The following is a 15,132-nucleotide window of genomic DNA, read 5'->3' as shown; positions in this document are numbered from 1 at the left end:
AAAGAGCCTTTGTTGTTTTATCGTTTTAAATAAAACTTTTAGAGTTTTAGTTCTTAGTGGGAGAGGTAGTTTATTCAACAAGGTATCCCATCATTGCTGGAAGCCTGCATCATTAAAGAAAGTGATCATGATGGATATATCCTTTAAATGGGATTTCATTTTCAGCGGTTCAGCGTCACCTTCAGCCCAGGGCGTGATCCTGGAGACCCAGGATCGAGTCCCATGTCGGGCTCCCTGCATGGAGCCTGCTTCTCCCTCTGCCCGTGTCTCTGCCTCTGTCTCTGTGTCTCAAATAAATAAATAAATAAATAAATAAATAAATAAATAAATAGATAAATAAATAAAATCTTTAAAAAAAGTTATTTGTAGTAAAAAGCACAATATAAAATTTGTCCTCCTAACCACTTTTAAATATATAGTTTAGCGGTGTTAACTGTATTTACACTATTGTGTGACAGATCTCTAGAACTTTTTCATTGTGCTGAACTAGAATTCTAAACTCATGGAGCAACTCCCCATATTTCCTTCCTCCATTCCTGGCAACCACCATAATACTTTGTTTCCATGATTTTGACAACTCTAGGTATTTCATGTAAGTGGAATCATACAGTATTCCTTTTGTGACTGGTTTGCTTTACTCAGCAGAATGTCCTCAAGATTCATCCATGTTGTAGCATATGATAAGATTTCTTTAAGAAAGAAATTTAAGTCTGAATAATATTCTCTTATATGTATATGCCATGTTTTGTTTATCCATTCATCCATCTGATGAAGTTTTGGAACACAAGTGAGGTTTGGTGGGGTGAGGTCTGGAGCCGATGACCAGGAAGGAATTCTCGAGGCATCTTTGGTGCAAAACGGTGGTTTTATTAAAAGTCGGGGCCAGGACCCCTGGGCAGGGAGAGCTGCTGCCCCGGGCCTGTGAGGGGAGGCTGGTTATGTACCTGGGAGTCGGGAGGGGTTTGGGGAGCTGCTCTCTAAGGGATTCTGGAAGCAAGGTTTCCAGGACCTTGAGGGGCTTGGTATTGTTGGGAAAAGGTCACTCCCTACGGTCTAACAAAGCCTGAGTCATGAGCCCCTCAGATGTGTATCCGTGGGCCACGTGCTTGGGGGATGATCGCCCACAAGTGTCTTGGGGGGTTTAGAGATAAAGGGAAATTTCTAAAGGAATTTTTACATGTTAAAGTAGACTCATGGGGTCCTGAGGATCGGGGTCCTGAGGATCGGGCTGAGATTGCCTTTTGTCCTGAGGAAAGTATGACCCTCGAGGCAGCTGAGTCTGTCCAGGAAGGTCCCTCTGCCTGTTTCAAGGGCTTGTCATGTGCTTTGTCCTCAGCTAGCCCCCTGTTCTCCATCACATCTATGGACATTTGGGCAGCTTCCACCTCTTGGCCATTGTGAATATGCTGCAGTGAACATGGGTGTGCAGATTTCTCTTCAAATTCCTGCTTCAATTGCTAGATATATACCCAGAAGTGGGATTTCTGAATCATAATCATATTATTTTTGATAGACCCCCCCATACTGTTTTCTATGGCAGCTGCACCATTTACATTTCCACCAACTTGCTGAGGGTTCCACTTTTCTCTGAAGGATTATATATTTGAAATATATGGCAATTAACTTTTTTTTGGACAATAATTATTTTGTCAAAAATGTTTAGTTTTTTTTTTTTTTTTTAAATTCAGCCTAGACCAGGAGGAGTGTTGACAGAGCAAGGTGTTAAGAATCCTTTTTTTAATTTATTTTTTTTATTGGAGTTCAATTTGCCAACATATAGCATAACACCCAGTGCTCACCCCATCAAGTGCCCCCCTCAGTGCCCGTCACCCAGTCACCCCCTCCCCCCGCCCACCTCCCCTTCCACCACCCCTTGTTCGTTTCCCAGAGTTAGGAGTCTCTCATGTTCTGTCTCCCTCTCTGATATTTCCCACTCATTTTCAATCCTTTTTTTGTTCAGAAGTCAGTAGTCTCTTTCTCTTCTTATTCTTCTCTCTCTCCTGATATACCCCAAGGGCAAGAGGGGCTGAGGTTCCCTGGTCACAGTGGGGTGAGGCCAGGCTGTGAGCACCACATATGGCTAATCAGATGTGCTTTAAATATTATTTACTTGCCATTATTATTATTATTTTGGAGCTACCTATTACCGTAAATAGAAAGGAAGTTAAGAGCATGGAATCTGGCGCCAAACTGCCTGGGACGAATCCGGGTTCCTCCAGCTACTCTGTGATCCTGGGCAGGTGTCTTAAGTCCTCTCCGCTTCAGTTTCCTCATCCATAATCGGGCAGTGCTAACACCCACTGCATAGAGTTCTTAGGATTAAGCAGCTGCATAGTCCCTAAGCACCTAGAGACGCTCACATACAGTAAGTGCTGCGTTTGCTACGTAAAATAAAGGTGGGGGGCGCCAGCCTTGCCCCTTGTGGTCCCGAGGTGCGTAGGGGGGCGGGGAATCAGTGCCTGCCTCGGTGGTCCTCGTGTGTTTTGGGTGTCATGCCCCCCCCGCCCCCATGGGATGGACGCGAGTGCGGTAGTTGGTCTGGGAACTTCCACTGGGCAGCGGTGACTGGGTTGCCCGCGAGCAGGAGGTGTTCCCGCACCTGGATGTAGACGTGCCGGTGCTCCGCGCCTTAGGACAGGTGCTACAGCAAAGGGTCCGGCCGGGGCTGCAGCTGGCGCCTGGGGGACGCTCCCCGGGGCTCGGGGGGGCGGGGGTCACCGGCCGGGGCTGCAGCTGGCGCCCGGTGAACGGTCCCCGGGGCTCGGGGGGGGGGGCGTGGGGTCACCGGCCGGGGCTGCAGCTGGCGCCTGGGGGACGCTCCCCGGGGCTCGGGGGGGGGGGGCGTGGGGTCACCGGCCGGGGCTGCACCTGGCGTCTGGGGGACGCTCCCCGGGGCTCGGGGGGGGGGCGTGGGGTCACCGGCCGGGGCTGCAGCTGGCGCCTGGGGGACGGTCCCCGGGGCTCGGGGGGGGGGGCGGGGGTCACCGGCCGGGGCTGCAGCTGGCGCCCGGTGAACGGTCCCCGGGGCTCGGGGGGGGGGGGCGTGGGGTCACCGGCCGGGGCTGCAGCTGGCGCCTGGGGGACGCTCCCCGGGGCTCGGGGGGGCGGGGGTCACCGGCCGGCCCCCCCCCCCCCCGCACGCGGCGCCGGCCGCACCTGCCTGGGCGCGGAGGGCGAGCCCGTGCGCGCCGGCGCGGCGGGGAAGGTCGGGGCGCACCTCCGCGGGCAGCGGCGGCCGCGAGCTCGGAGCGCTCCGCGGGCGGTGTCGTTACACACTTCCTGTGGGTCTCGCGGCCCGCGGCGCGCTTCCGGTGCCGGCTGGAGCCCGGGTCCGAGCCCCCGCCCCGCCCGCCCGCCGGCCCCGCCCCGCCCGCGCCCCGCCCCCCGCCCGCCGCGCTCCGCGCTCCGAGCTCCGAGCCGGGCGCGCGGAGCCCGGGGCGCACGGAGCGGCGCGCGCCGGTCGCAGAGCCAGGCTGGCGCCCCGGCCCCCGCCCCCGGCCCGCGCCCCCGCCCCCGCCCGCCGCCCGCCCGGCGCCCTCCCGCGCTCCCTGCCTCCGCGCCCGGCCCTCCGGCCGCCTTCCCTCCCTCCCGCCCCTCGGTCCCGCCCCGTCCAGCCCGGGCCCCCCGGCCCCCCCGCCGCCGCCCGCGTTCCTATGGACAGACGCACAGACACCTGCAGGTGGGTGAGAGCCGCGGGGCGGGGACGAGCGCGCCGACGCTGCGCCCTGGGCCGGGAGCCCCTTTGTGTGGGGGGCGGCCGCGCTGGGGTCCGCGCTGCCTGCGCCGCGGCGCCGAGCGCTGACCCGGCTGAACCCTCTTTTGTCTCCTGGCGGGGGGGGGGGGGGAGGCCGGGAGCGCGTCAGGGCAGCGGCGGGGCGCGGGGCGCGGGGCGCGGGGGGGAGGGAGCTCCGGGCTCCGAGCGGGGCCGGCCCCGCGCAGCATCCCCCGCCGCCGCCGCCGCCGCCGCGCTGCGTGGTCCGGCTCCCCCGCGGCCGCCCCGGGTCTGTCCGGAGGGGGCAGGAGGGCGGGAAGGAGAAGGAGCCGTCGGCCCTCGTAGTTTCCAAGTGTTGAGGCGCAGGCGGGAGGCGGGAGGCGGGAGGCGGCTCGGGGCTCTGCCCGACTTGTGCCGCCGGCGGGAGGCGCGGCCGTGCAGGGGCGAGCGGCGCTCCGGCCCCTTATTTATTGTCTCTAACGGAGGCGGCGTCCCCGGGAGGCCCCCGCGCCCCCCGCGCCCCCCCCACCCCCGCCGAGGCCGCGGCCCACGCGTGCGGGTTCCGGGCCCCGCGACCCCACCGGGCTGCGAGCAGCCTGGCCCCCGGCCCCCGGCCCCCGGCCCCCCGGCCCCAGCCGCGCTCGCGGGCCGAGTCGGTGTTCAGGTGCTGCCTCTCCTCCTCCCCCTCCTCCCCCTCCTCCCCCTCCCCCTCCTCCCCCTCCTCCCCCTCCCCCTCCTCCCCCTTCCCCTCCTCCCCCTCTTCCCCCTCCCCCTCCTCCTCCTCCTCTTCTTTCTAAGGTTAGGCAGGGACTTACAGGCAAATCGAAGATGAGCCTGGCTGGGATTTTTACCTTTTGGTTTTCTTTTTACATATACACATATATATATGTACATGCACAAATTTAAAGTTTGATGATAAAGTTTTGTTATTTCCCAGACTCCTTAGGATTAGCAAGACAGTCTCCTACCTGTTAGGTAAACAGTTACCAAGCGAGTCAGGTGCGGGCTGACAGCCTCCACGGTGGAGGTTAAGTGCAAGTGCAATGAATATCCAGCTTCCCGTGCAGGCTAAAACCTTTATTTTTTGCTGGTTTAGAGCCTGAGGTCTTCCACAGCACAGGGAGGAGAACATAAATGTTAGAACTGATCCCCCCCCCGCCCCCGTGATTGTGCTTTCCTTCTTTTATTCTGTGTGTCTATTCCCCCCCCTCTCTCTCTATAAAACCCCACGATTGGGTCGTACATGGTGGAAATAGTTTTTTGCAAAGTAGCGTAGGTGATATTTCCGACTTCTGTTATTCATCTGGTTGAGTTTCTTGTGAAGAGCTGATGTGTATTGGTAGGTATCCAAATTGTAAATGAAGTTGAATGAGCACCCAGAAACTTGATTTTACAGATTCACATTTTTAATGCAGGCACAAATTTATATCTTTGTATGAATCTCAGTCTAGGGCTCACTTCTGGAGACCTTCTTTTTTTTTTTCTCTCTCTCTCTCTCTTTCCTGTCGTGTGAGAATCCACATGGACAAATTTAAATCTGATGGTTATCAAGGAGACTGAAAAAATAGTTTTGGGTGCACTCAGGTCATATAGGTGGAGTTGTATGTAGAAAACAGAAGCTTTCTTAAACATCTGAAAAACATTGCGGTGGAAAAGAATTTATTTAAATCTTCATCAAGTAGGATACAGAAATTCATCAGAAAGCAATATACAATGTTAATACAGTTTTGATTAGGCAAAATGATTTTTGTCATTATGAAGAGGAGACAGCTTCAGTGTGCCAAAAAGAGTCATTTTTTTTCCAGAAGAAAAAATTAGCCTAGATGTTTGTCCTAGTTACATTAACAGATTATTATTATTATTGCATGCCCAACGTTGTAAGTATCTGGGCTGTACATTTTTGTACACTTAAAACTTAGAAGACGCTACATCTAATCTAACAATCCTACCAGTCCCTTTGAACTGATCAAATTTTATTCATGTTTTGACTTCCTTTCTAGATTAGCTGAATGAATGTAGAGGGCATATAGGTTTCAGTGCAAGGCACTAGTAGGCCCTTGAGCAAGATTCCACTTTCTTTTTCTGGTAAGGATGGCCCAAAGAGCATAGGTATTGAAATTTGTTCAGGCTTTATTAGGAATGGTGGGATGGAGTCGGAAAACACTCCCGGAGTTCCAGCTATTTGATTACACACACTCTTTATCAGTTGTTAGGAATTTTTTTTTTAAAGATTTTATTTATTTATGAAAGACAGCGAGAGAGGCAGAGACACAGGCAGAGGGAGAAGCAGGCTCCATGCCGGGAGCCCGATGTGGGACTCGATGCCGAGTCCCCAGGATCACACCCCGGGCTGTGGGCCGCGCTAAACCGCTGGGCCACCGGGGCTGCCCAGTGCTTAGGAATTTTTAAAAAGATAAGCTAATAACTTGAATTGTTTATGTATTTATCTGTAGGTCTGTCAATCAGAGGGATGAGGTTTAACAAAGAGTCACCGTGTAAATTAAATATTAAGAGAGTGTGGTCTGTGTTGAGAATTGCTTGGCAACTTGTAGTTATGCCTAACAGTTTTCTGGGATTGGCAGTGTAGTGTCTTCCCATGGGCTGGCTAAGAGGTAACACCTAGTTTGTTTTTGTTTTTGTCTCTGATATATGGGTATTCATTTTTTTGTTTTTGTATAATAAACAGTATTTTTTTGTGTAGCCCGAAGCAGTCCAGAGAACCTTACATATTTTCAGCTGATTTCTCTTCTTGTATGTTGGTGGTTAGGAAGGGGTATACATTATTTTTCACTCTTCATGGTTGAGACTTTTTTCTGATACCTTTGATATGACAAATGTTACTTCCAGAAATTCTGAATTAGTAGAGTTGGATTTTGAGTATAGATGAGCAATATAAACTGACATTTGCTGGTTTCTTTTTTTAAAACAACACTAAGCTGTCCAGTTACGTTTGATAGACTTGAAAATCTGCAGACTTTTCCTGCTTGTTATCAATGTGGTACCATTAAAGGAAACTCAAAATGGCCATTTTAGGTTAACCTGGAACCCTCAGAGGACTAGTATTATTAGTCATAACCAAATGGAAAGCTGAAAAGTAACAATTTTATTCTTTGTAATAGATCGGTGAGTTTCAAATCCTTCTTTTTCATGAAGTTTTTTTTTTTATAGTCTGCTGTGGAAGCAGATGGGACTGTGAGAAGTGTGGACAGTGACCTCTCTTCCAGCCTTTATCATCCTGCATTGTTTAAGAGCAGCATAAACTCACGCTGCTCTTGGAAAATGTGGCATTCATTCTTGGATTAATATTCTACTACCAGATGTACGAGGCTGGCTCTGAAGAAGCTTTTTCTCTTAAATACTGTCAAAAATAGAGAAGCTGTAGATTGGAGAGAAGCCATTTATTTTGAACAGTTTATTTTCTGACAGTTTGTGTTTGTAAAGAAACCTGCTCATAATATTTACTTAAGAGATCTACATAGTTGCCCGAAGAAGCCCCACAGGTTTCTTTTTTTCCTTTAAAAAAGTTTCCATAGAGCTTAACTCTTCTGTGATGCTTCTTGACTTTGCTTCTGATTAGTTGATTTATGGACTTTATTTACCAGCATGATTGGAGAATTCTTTTGCTATACAGAAATTGCACTCTGCCTGTGCTCTGGTCTGTTTCCTAGGTAACAGATGTACTGCATAGATTCCATAATGAGGACTGTGGTTGGCTAGTTACAGTGTAAATTCTGTTGTTTGGTAAAGCTTAGTCTCAAATTCAAATAAAGGTCAAGAAACCAAAAGTACTCGAGATGCGAATTTTTGAATTTTATTTTGTATCCAATGTCAACACAGTTTAATATGCTTTTCTGGGGAAAGACAAATTATGCAGCAATATTCAAGCGTGTTTTGTAAAGTCTTAAGTAGTTGGAGAGCTTTTTTACTATTCCATATTGGTAATACCGATGGTTCTAGTGACAAAGAAGATGTGTCTCAGAACACTTCATCATACTTTAATAAAGAAAGCAAAGAGATGTTGTCTAGGATGTCAGTAACTGGATCTTCTGTATTGAAAGAAAAGTAACATCATATATGTTGCTAAAGATAAATTGTGCAACTTCATGTGAAACACAGCTTTTAGGGGTGCTTGGGTAGCTCGGTCAGTTGAGAGTTGGACTCTTGATTTTATCTCGGCTTGATCTGAGGGTCGTGGGTCTGGGCCCTGTGTTGGGCTCTGTGCTGGGTTTGGAGCCTACTTAAAAAAAAAAGTGGTAAAAAAAAGAAACAACTTTTAAAAGCTTTAAAAAGACATTAAAATATTTAAGCAACTTTTAAAAACCTTAAAAGTCTTACTGTAAAATGATGCATTTGTCTAGCTATTTTCTCTCTGATCTGCCTGACTTTTGGCCTGCTCAGCACCAGGGAGCAAGTCTCTCTTACGTAGCAACAAATTGGAGAATAGCTTTCCCCTCCATCTGACTCTCCTCTGGAAATCTATGGCCTCTATAGCTCTAGGTGCAGGACAAGAAATAATATATGTGCAATTGCTAGTAATTATTACCTGTTTGTTAAAAAATTTACAGTGAACCAGAATTCCATTAATTCCCATTGAAAATATTTTTTCATTTGATGCATGAAAATGTTTTTGTTTGTTGATCATCAGGAATTCTGTTAAATTTTTAAAGAAAGATTTATCTATTTCACAGAGAGATCATGGAGAGAGAGAGATCGTGTGTGCAGGCGGAAGGGCAGAGGGAGAGAATCTTCAGGTGGACTGTCTCCTGAGTGCCGAGCCTGAGGTGGGACTCCATCCCAGGTCCCTGAGATCATGACCCCCGTGGAAATCAAGAGTTGGACGCTCAGCCAACTGAGCCACTCAGGTGTCCCTAAAAAAAATTTTAGGTTAATTTGAGGGGCAGCTGGCTGGGTTAGTTGGTAGAACGTGTGGCTCTTGCTCTCAGGGTCATGAGCTGGAGCCACATGTTGCGCATAGAGCTTACTTAAAAAAAAAAAAAAAGTTAATTTGAATTCTAAAGATTATCCAGAGTTGCTTCCATTACTTTCCCTTGCTTAGCAGGATTGTTTTTGGATTATTTATTTACCCTTTTAGTTAATTTTACTAAAATTAGGAATAGAATATATCTTGTTTAGGTTTTCTTCTTGGTTTTTCTCAAAACTGACACTACTTTAAACTTTTCTGGCCTTTTCAAGTTGCAAATATTGTGCCCCTTCAGTTTTCTCTTGTAAGTATTTACTCTTAAATTTTTTTTAAAATTTTGCCTTTTTTTTTTAAAGGCTCCATGCCCAACATGGGGCTTGTACTCACGACCCTTATTTATGACCCTGAGATCAAGAGTCATGTGCTCTCCTGACTGAGCCAGCCAGGCACCCGTATTTAAAATTTTTAAATCATTACATAATTTAAGGCATAACCACCACATATCAAAAGCTCTACTTTTCTGAGACTTTATACTTCTGGGGCAGAATTAACAGTGTTTGTGACCTCCGCCTCAGCCAGAACAACTTCCTCTCCCCAGCCTGTATAGTTAACAAGGGCTGTCATAACAAAGTATGACAGACTGGGTAGCTTAAACAACAAAATTTTCTCACAGTCTGGAGCCTAGAAGTCCCAGTTCAGGATGTTGGCAGAGTTGGGTTCTTCTAAGGCCTCTCTTCTTGACTTTCGATTTCAGTCTTCCTCAGATATTTTCACTCTGTGCCTGTCTGCGTCCTAATCTCTTCTTATAACATATCTATCCATAGCCTTAGAACTCACCCAAAACATCTTGTTTTACCTTAATTACCTCTTTAAAGGCCCTGTCTCCAAGTATTGTCTCATTTTGAAGTACTGGGTATTATTAGGACTTAAGTGTATGAATTTGGAGGGAAAACGATTTGGCTTCTAAGTGCAGAGCCTGAAGTGGGACTCCATCCCAGGTCCCTGAGATCATGACCCCAGTGGAAATCAGGAGTTGGATGTTCAACCAACTGAGCCACCCAGGTGTCCCTGAAAAAACCTTTTCCTCCACTCCTTGTCTTTTATACATAACATACATACTTACTTCATCCCATATGTGTGATACAATGAAGGCCCTACACTACTTTATTCCTACTTCCTAAGATTTCTCAGTTCTGTTCGCCTCCATACAAATCACATACTGTCACCTACACCTATGGTCTTGGTTCTATAGTTGAATTTACTCAAAGCACAACACAAGTCCTTATGCTAAGGCTTCTGTAATAATCCTTTTGATACTCTGAAGCTCTTTTGAATCCTCATAAATGGCTCATGTGAATAATGTATCCTGTCTTTCATGCTTAAAACTGTTTATCTGTGGTTTTATACTTGGAGGCCAGTGTTGCTGAATTTAAGTACTTGGCTCACATTTTCTTTCTTCAGATCTCTTAAATATGTTACTCTGTTGTAGGGTTTGGCAGACCTTTTCTGTGAAAGGCCAAATGGTAATTATTTTAGGCTTTGTGGAACATGGGTCACTGTCACAATTATGTAACTGTGCCACTTCAGTCCAAAGCAGCCATGTAGAGTATGTAAATGAACAAGCATGACTGTGCTTAGTAAAACTTGATTTACAGAACCAGACAGTGGGCTGGATTTGGTGCACAAGGCGTAGTTTGCTGAGTCCTACTCTATTGTATTCTGATAAAAAGTGTTGTCATCAGAGTCTAACACCACTATGATGTTCTTTTTTTAAAGTGACTCCATCTTTCTCTTAGATGCCCAAAGGGCTTTTTTCTTCATCTTTAAAGCCTAGTAATTTTCCTAGAGTATGTATCGACTATTTTCTATTAATTTTTTCCAGATAATACAAGGTGGATTTTATAATGTTGGCTTAAATATTTTTTCATAAATATTTTCATCAATGAAAGGTTTTAGTATTTAATCTGTTTTAGTGCTTTCATTTTCTTTTTTGAGGGTCTCCTGTTGCATGTATGTTGGATCTTCTTTGCCTTTTATATCTATACCTTTCTTCAAATTATTTTTATCTTTTTTAATATTTCTTTTATTTTTCTTTTTTTTCCCTTTTATCCTTTATCAAGCAGTTTCTGTGGTATCTATTAAGTCCAGTTTTGTCTTCCTTTCTGAATTTTTTTTCTTTCCTAGTCTGTCCTGAATTCTATCATTTCTCTTTGTAAAAGTTCTTGTATGGCTCTTGTCTTTCTCTCTCTCTCTCTCTCTTTTTTTTTTTTTTTTGCTTTTCTGTTTTTGATATATACTTTTATTTTATAGCTCTCTCATTTTCTTAATTTCTTTATTTTTTTTACAAGATGTTATTTATTCATGAGACACACACACACACACACACACACACACACACACACACACACACACAGAGGCAGAGAGAGAAGCAGGCTCCATGCAGGGAACCTGATGTGGGATTTGATCCCGAGACTCCAGGACTATGCCCTGGGCCGAAGGCAGGCGCTAAATTGCTGAGCCATCCAGGGATTCCCCCCTTAATTTCTTTTAATATTGAAATATTGTGCTACTGTTCTCATCTACTTTATGGCCATATTTTTGATGTGCCTTCATTGACTATTGGTACCTTATTTGGTTCTTTCCATCTTTTTCTCACAGTCCCTCACATAGGATTAGATTGCATTCTTTACTCTTGTTCATGTTTAAATTAGATGGATTCTTAAAAAGATTTTATTTATTTAATCATGAAAGACACAGAGGGAGAGGCAGAGATGTAGGCAGAGGGAGAAGCAGGCTCCGCGAGGGGAACCTGATGCAGGACTTGTTTCTGAGACTCCAGGACCATGCCCTGAGCTGGAGGCAGATGCTCAACCACTGAGCCACCCAGGTGTCCCTAAATTAGAAGGATTTACTTATACTTTAGGAGAAGGTTTCTGTGATGGAGGTGGAAGTAGATCAAGGTAGTTTTTTTAGTTTCTTGGTTTGAAATTTTTTCCTTTGTTGCTTATGTGAAATATTAAAAATATTGCCACTCAGTTAAAATTAGAGTGAGATACCATTACATACCCACTAGAAGGGCTAAATGAAAAAGATGAAAAATATCAGGTGTTGGTGAGAATGTATTGTAACTGGAGTTCTCAAGCACTGCTATTGGAAGTGCAAATGGAGAAAGAAATATAAATGGAGGGGCATTTGGGTGACTTGGTTGAGCATCCAGTTCATGGTTTGGGCTCAGGTCATGGTCTCAGGGTTGTGAGATTGAGCCCTGCATTGGGCTTGGCACTCAGTGCAGAGTCTGTTTGAGATTCCTTCCCTCTCCCTGTCTGTTTCTCCTCTCTCCCTGCTTGCTCTCCATTTCTCAAACAAACAGATAAATAAAATATTAAAAAAAAATGGATACAAGCAATTTGGAAAGCTGTTTGGCAGTATTTACTAAAGCTATGCATTTGCATATTTTATGGCCCAGTAATTCCACTCAAAGATACGTGCTTACCAAAATAAATGTACTAGAATGTTCATAGTACTGCTTATAATAGCGCCAAAACTGAAGTCTGCCCAAATGACCATCAGTATGATATGTAGTAGATGTTACATGGATGGCCTCAAGTAAATGACATCTCATGGTGTCTGTGCCTTGTGTTGTCCCTTTGTACAATGATTCTGATTTTCACCATGTACCTTACTTGGGCCAGTAGGACATTAGGCAGGTGTGATGCAGCAGATAAGAAGCTTGATAAATGCATACACATTGGAGAGAAATACTGCCTTGAGACAATAACAGAAAGAAGAACTCAAGTAGGAGAGGTCAGGTGGAAAAAAATTGAGGCACCCCCGCTAATGATCAGCACTTATTGCCAGGTAGGTAAGACCATTTTGACCTCCAAGCTCACTTGATCCTGCAGCTAAAAGTAGCCACATAAACAAGTCCAGGTAAAGCCAGGAGAAAAACTGGGCAGATAACCCACAGAATTGTGAGAAATGAGAAATTATTTTAAGTAACAAAATTTTAGGGTTGTTACACAACAGTAGGAAACTGAATCAGAATGGATAAATTGTTCTATATTCATACAGTGGAATACTGTGGAGCAATGAGAATAAACAATCTGTAACTACATGCAATAGTATATATGAATCTCACAGACCAATGTGGAGCTAAAGAAGCCAGGTGCATGAGTTTGAACTGTGTGCCTCCACGTATATAAAATCTCCAAGCAGGCAAAATCAGTTATTTCTGTTAGAAGCCAGAACCTTGAGGAAATAGTGACTAGAAGGAGAAAGTAGAGGCTTCTGGGGTGCTGATAATGCTCTGTTCCTTGATCTGGTTGCTGGTTACATATATGTGTCCTGTTTGTGAAATTGTGAAATATCAACAAGTTGTTCACTTATTATTTCTCTTTTTTTTGATAGTATGTTATATATAAATATACATATATATTTTAAGATTTATTTATTTTAGAGGGCAGGAGAAAGCAAGCACAAGTAGGAGGGGCAGAGGGACAAGGAGAGAGAATCTCACACAGACTCTGAGCTGACCATGGAGCCTAACTGGGAGTTCAGTCTCAGGCCCTGAGATCATGACCTGAGCTAAAACCAAGAATTGGTTGCTCAGCTGATAGTGCCATATTAGGTGTGTGCATGTCTGTCTTTCTTTCTTTCTTTCTTTCTTTCTTTCTTTCTTTCTTTCTTCACACTATCTAGGTGTCTTTCTTTCTCATTCATTCATTCATTCATTCATTCATTCATTTATTTTAGAGCACATGTAAGCAGGCAGAAAGGCAGAGAGAGAGAGAATCCTCAAGCAGGCTCCTTGTTGAGTGTGGAGCCTGGTGGGACTCAATCCCAGAACACTGAGATCATGATCTGAGCTGAAATCAAGAAACACTTAACCGACCCCTGATTGTATATCGTATTTCAACATAAAGGAAGAAAAATGTCTTTTTTAGTTTAGTCTCCTTTTTGTTATTCTCTGAGATTGACTTCCTTTGGGTCTCTCATTTATCCCTATTAATGCCTCTCTGTTTGATTTGTATTTTATTTTATTTATTTATTTTTAAAAAGATTTTATCCATTTATTTGTGTGAGAGAGAGAGAGGGCAAGAGAGAGCGAGTGACCATTAGAGCAGGGAGGGGCAGAGGGAGAAGCAGACTCCCCACTGAGCAGAGAGCCTGATGTGGGGCTTGATCCCAGGATCCTGGGTTCATGACCTGAGCTGAAGGCAGACATTTGACTGACTGAGGCACCCAGGCACCCTTCAAGATTTTATTTTTAAAGTAATCTTTATACCCAATGTAGGGCTTAAATTTACACCCCCAAGATCAAGAGTTATATACTCTACCAGCTGAGCCAGCTGATTTCGATATTAATTCCAACAGTTTTCTTACCAGGTCTTGTCTTCCCTAGAAGCCAAACTTTACTTTTCTGGATCCAGTTTCACCCCAGTGGGTCTTCTCTTTTTGAGAGTGATTGTTGGTAATTTCTTGTTCACCATCTTCACATCAGAAGCCTCTTCTTTCTCCTCTCATCTGCCCAGTTGCTGATCCGGAGTTCTGTTTTTTTGGTGTGTGTGTTTTAGTTTTGCCCACTCATCTGGGGTTCAGGGGGTTACCTCATCACCTAATTTTGTTGAACATCTTGTCTTTTGTTATCCTATTGTTCTCATCCATGTGTTTGTTTTTCCATTGGAATAATTGTAGATTTGCTTGCAGTTACAAGAAAGAATAGATTTTTTGCCTACTTGCCCAGTTTCCTCAAATGGGAAGATTTTGTAAAACTATATTAACAGCATCACAACAGGATATTAATTGTTCTGGACTGAATTGTATTACCCCCAGATTCATATGTTGAAGTCTGAACCCCCAGTACCTCAGAATATGACTGTATTTGGTGGTAGGGCCTTTGAAGAGCTTATTAAGTTAAGGCTTTTAGGGTGGTCCTAATCCAATCTGACTGCTGTACTTGTAAGAGGAGGACGTTTGGATGCAGAAAGAGACACCAGAGATGTTATGTATAGAGGAAAGACCATGTGAGGACACAGCGAGAACTTGGCTATCTGGAAGCCAGGGGGAGGCTGCAGAAGAAACCAAACCTGCTGACACCTTCATCTTGGGATTTCTAGCCTCCAGACTTGAGAAAATGAATTTCTGTTATTTAAGTCACCCAATCTAGTATTTTGTTATGGTAGCCCTAATAAATGAATACATTGGTTTTGGTACAATCCACTACAGATATTCAGATTGTCAGGTGTATTAGTGTACATTTGTGTGTATTAGGATCAGCACAGTACATTTTATCACCTATGTATGTTCCTGTTTCTACCAGCCGTTCTAGTCTGCTTGCATCCTGCCAGCATATTTTTTTTTTTTTTTAGATTTTATTTATTTATTCATGAAAGACAGAGAGAGAGAGAGGCAGAGACACAGGCAGAGGGAGAAGCAGGCTCCATCCTGGGAGCCTGATGTGGGACTCGATCCTGGGACTCCAGGATCATGCCCTGGGCCG

General features: G+C 45.3%; 1 protein-coding gene across 5 annotated transcripts in view; it reads left to right on the top strand.

Moving 5' to 3' along the window:
- The first annotated feature begins 3,550 nt into the window (after positions 1-3,550).
- The window catches only part of KIAA1958 (KIAA1958 ortholog), a 148,070-nt gene continuing 136,488 nt past the window's right edge, over positions 3,551-15,132 (top strand). Inside the window, exons 1-2 of one of the 5 annotated variants that reach the window (XM_072727665.1) lie at positions 3,636-3,679; positions 8,401-8,493. The gene's annotated coding sequence lies outside the window, so the exon portion shown is untranslated. Of the gene's footprint in view, positions 3,680-8,400; positions 8,494-15,132 lie in introns of those variants that run through there. The other 4 variants (XR_011995417.1, XM_072727664.1, XM_072727662.1 and 1 more) reach the window with 4 other exon arrangements.

This window comes from Vulpes vulpes, chromosome 12, assembly GCF_048418805.1.
Source record: "Vulpes vulpes isolate BD-2025 chromosome 12, VulVul3, whole genome shotgun sequence".
Taxonomy (NCBI): domain Eukaryota; kingdom Metazoa; phylum Chordata; class Mammalia; order Carnivora; family Canidae; genus Vulpes; species Vulpes vulpes.
This window is presented reverse-complemented; position numbering and strand designations above follow the sequence as displayed.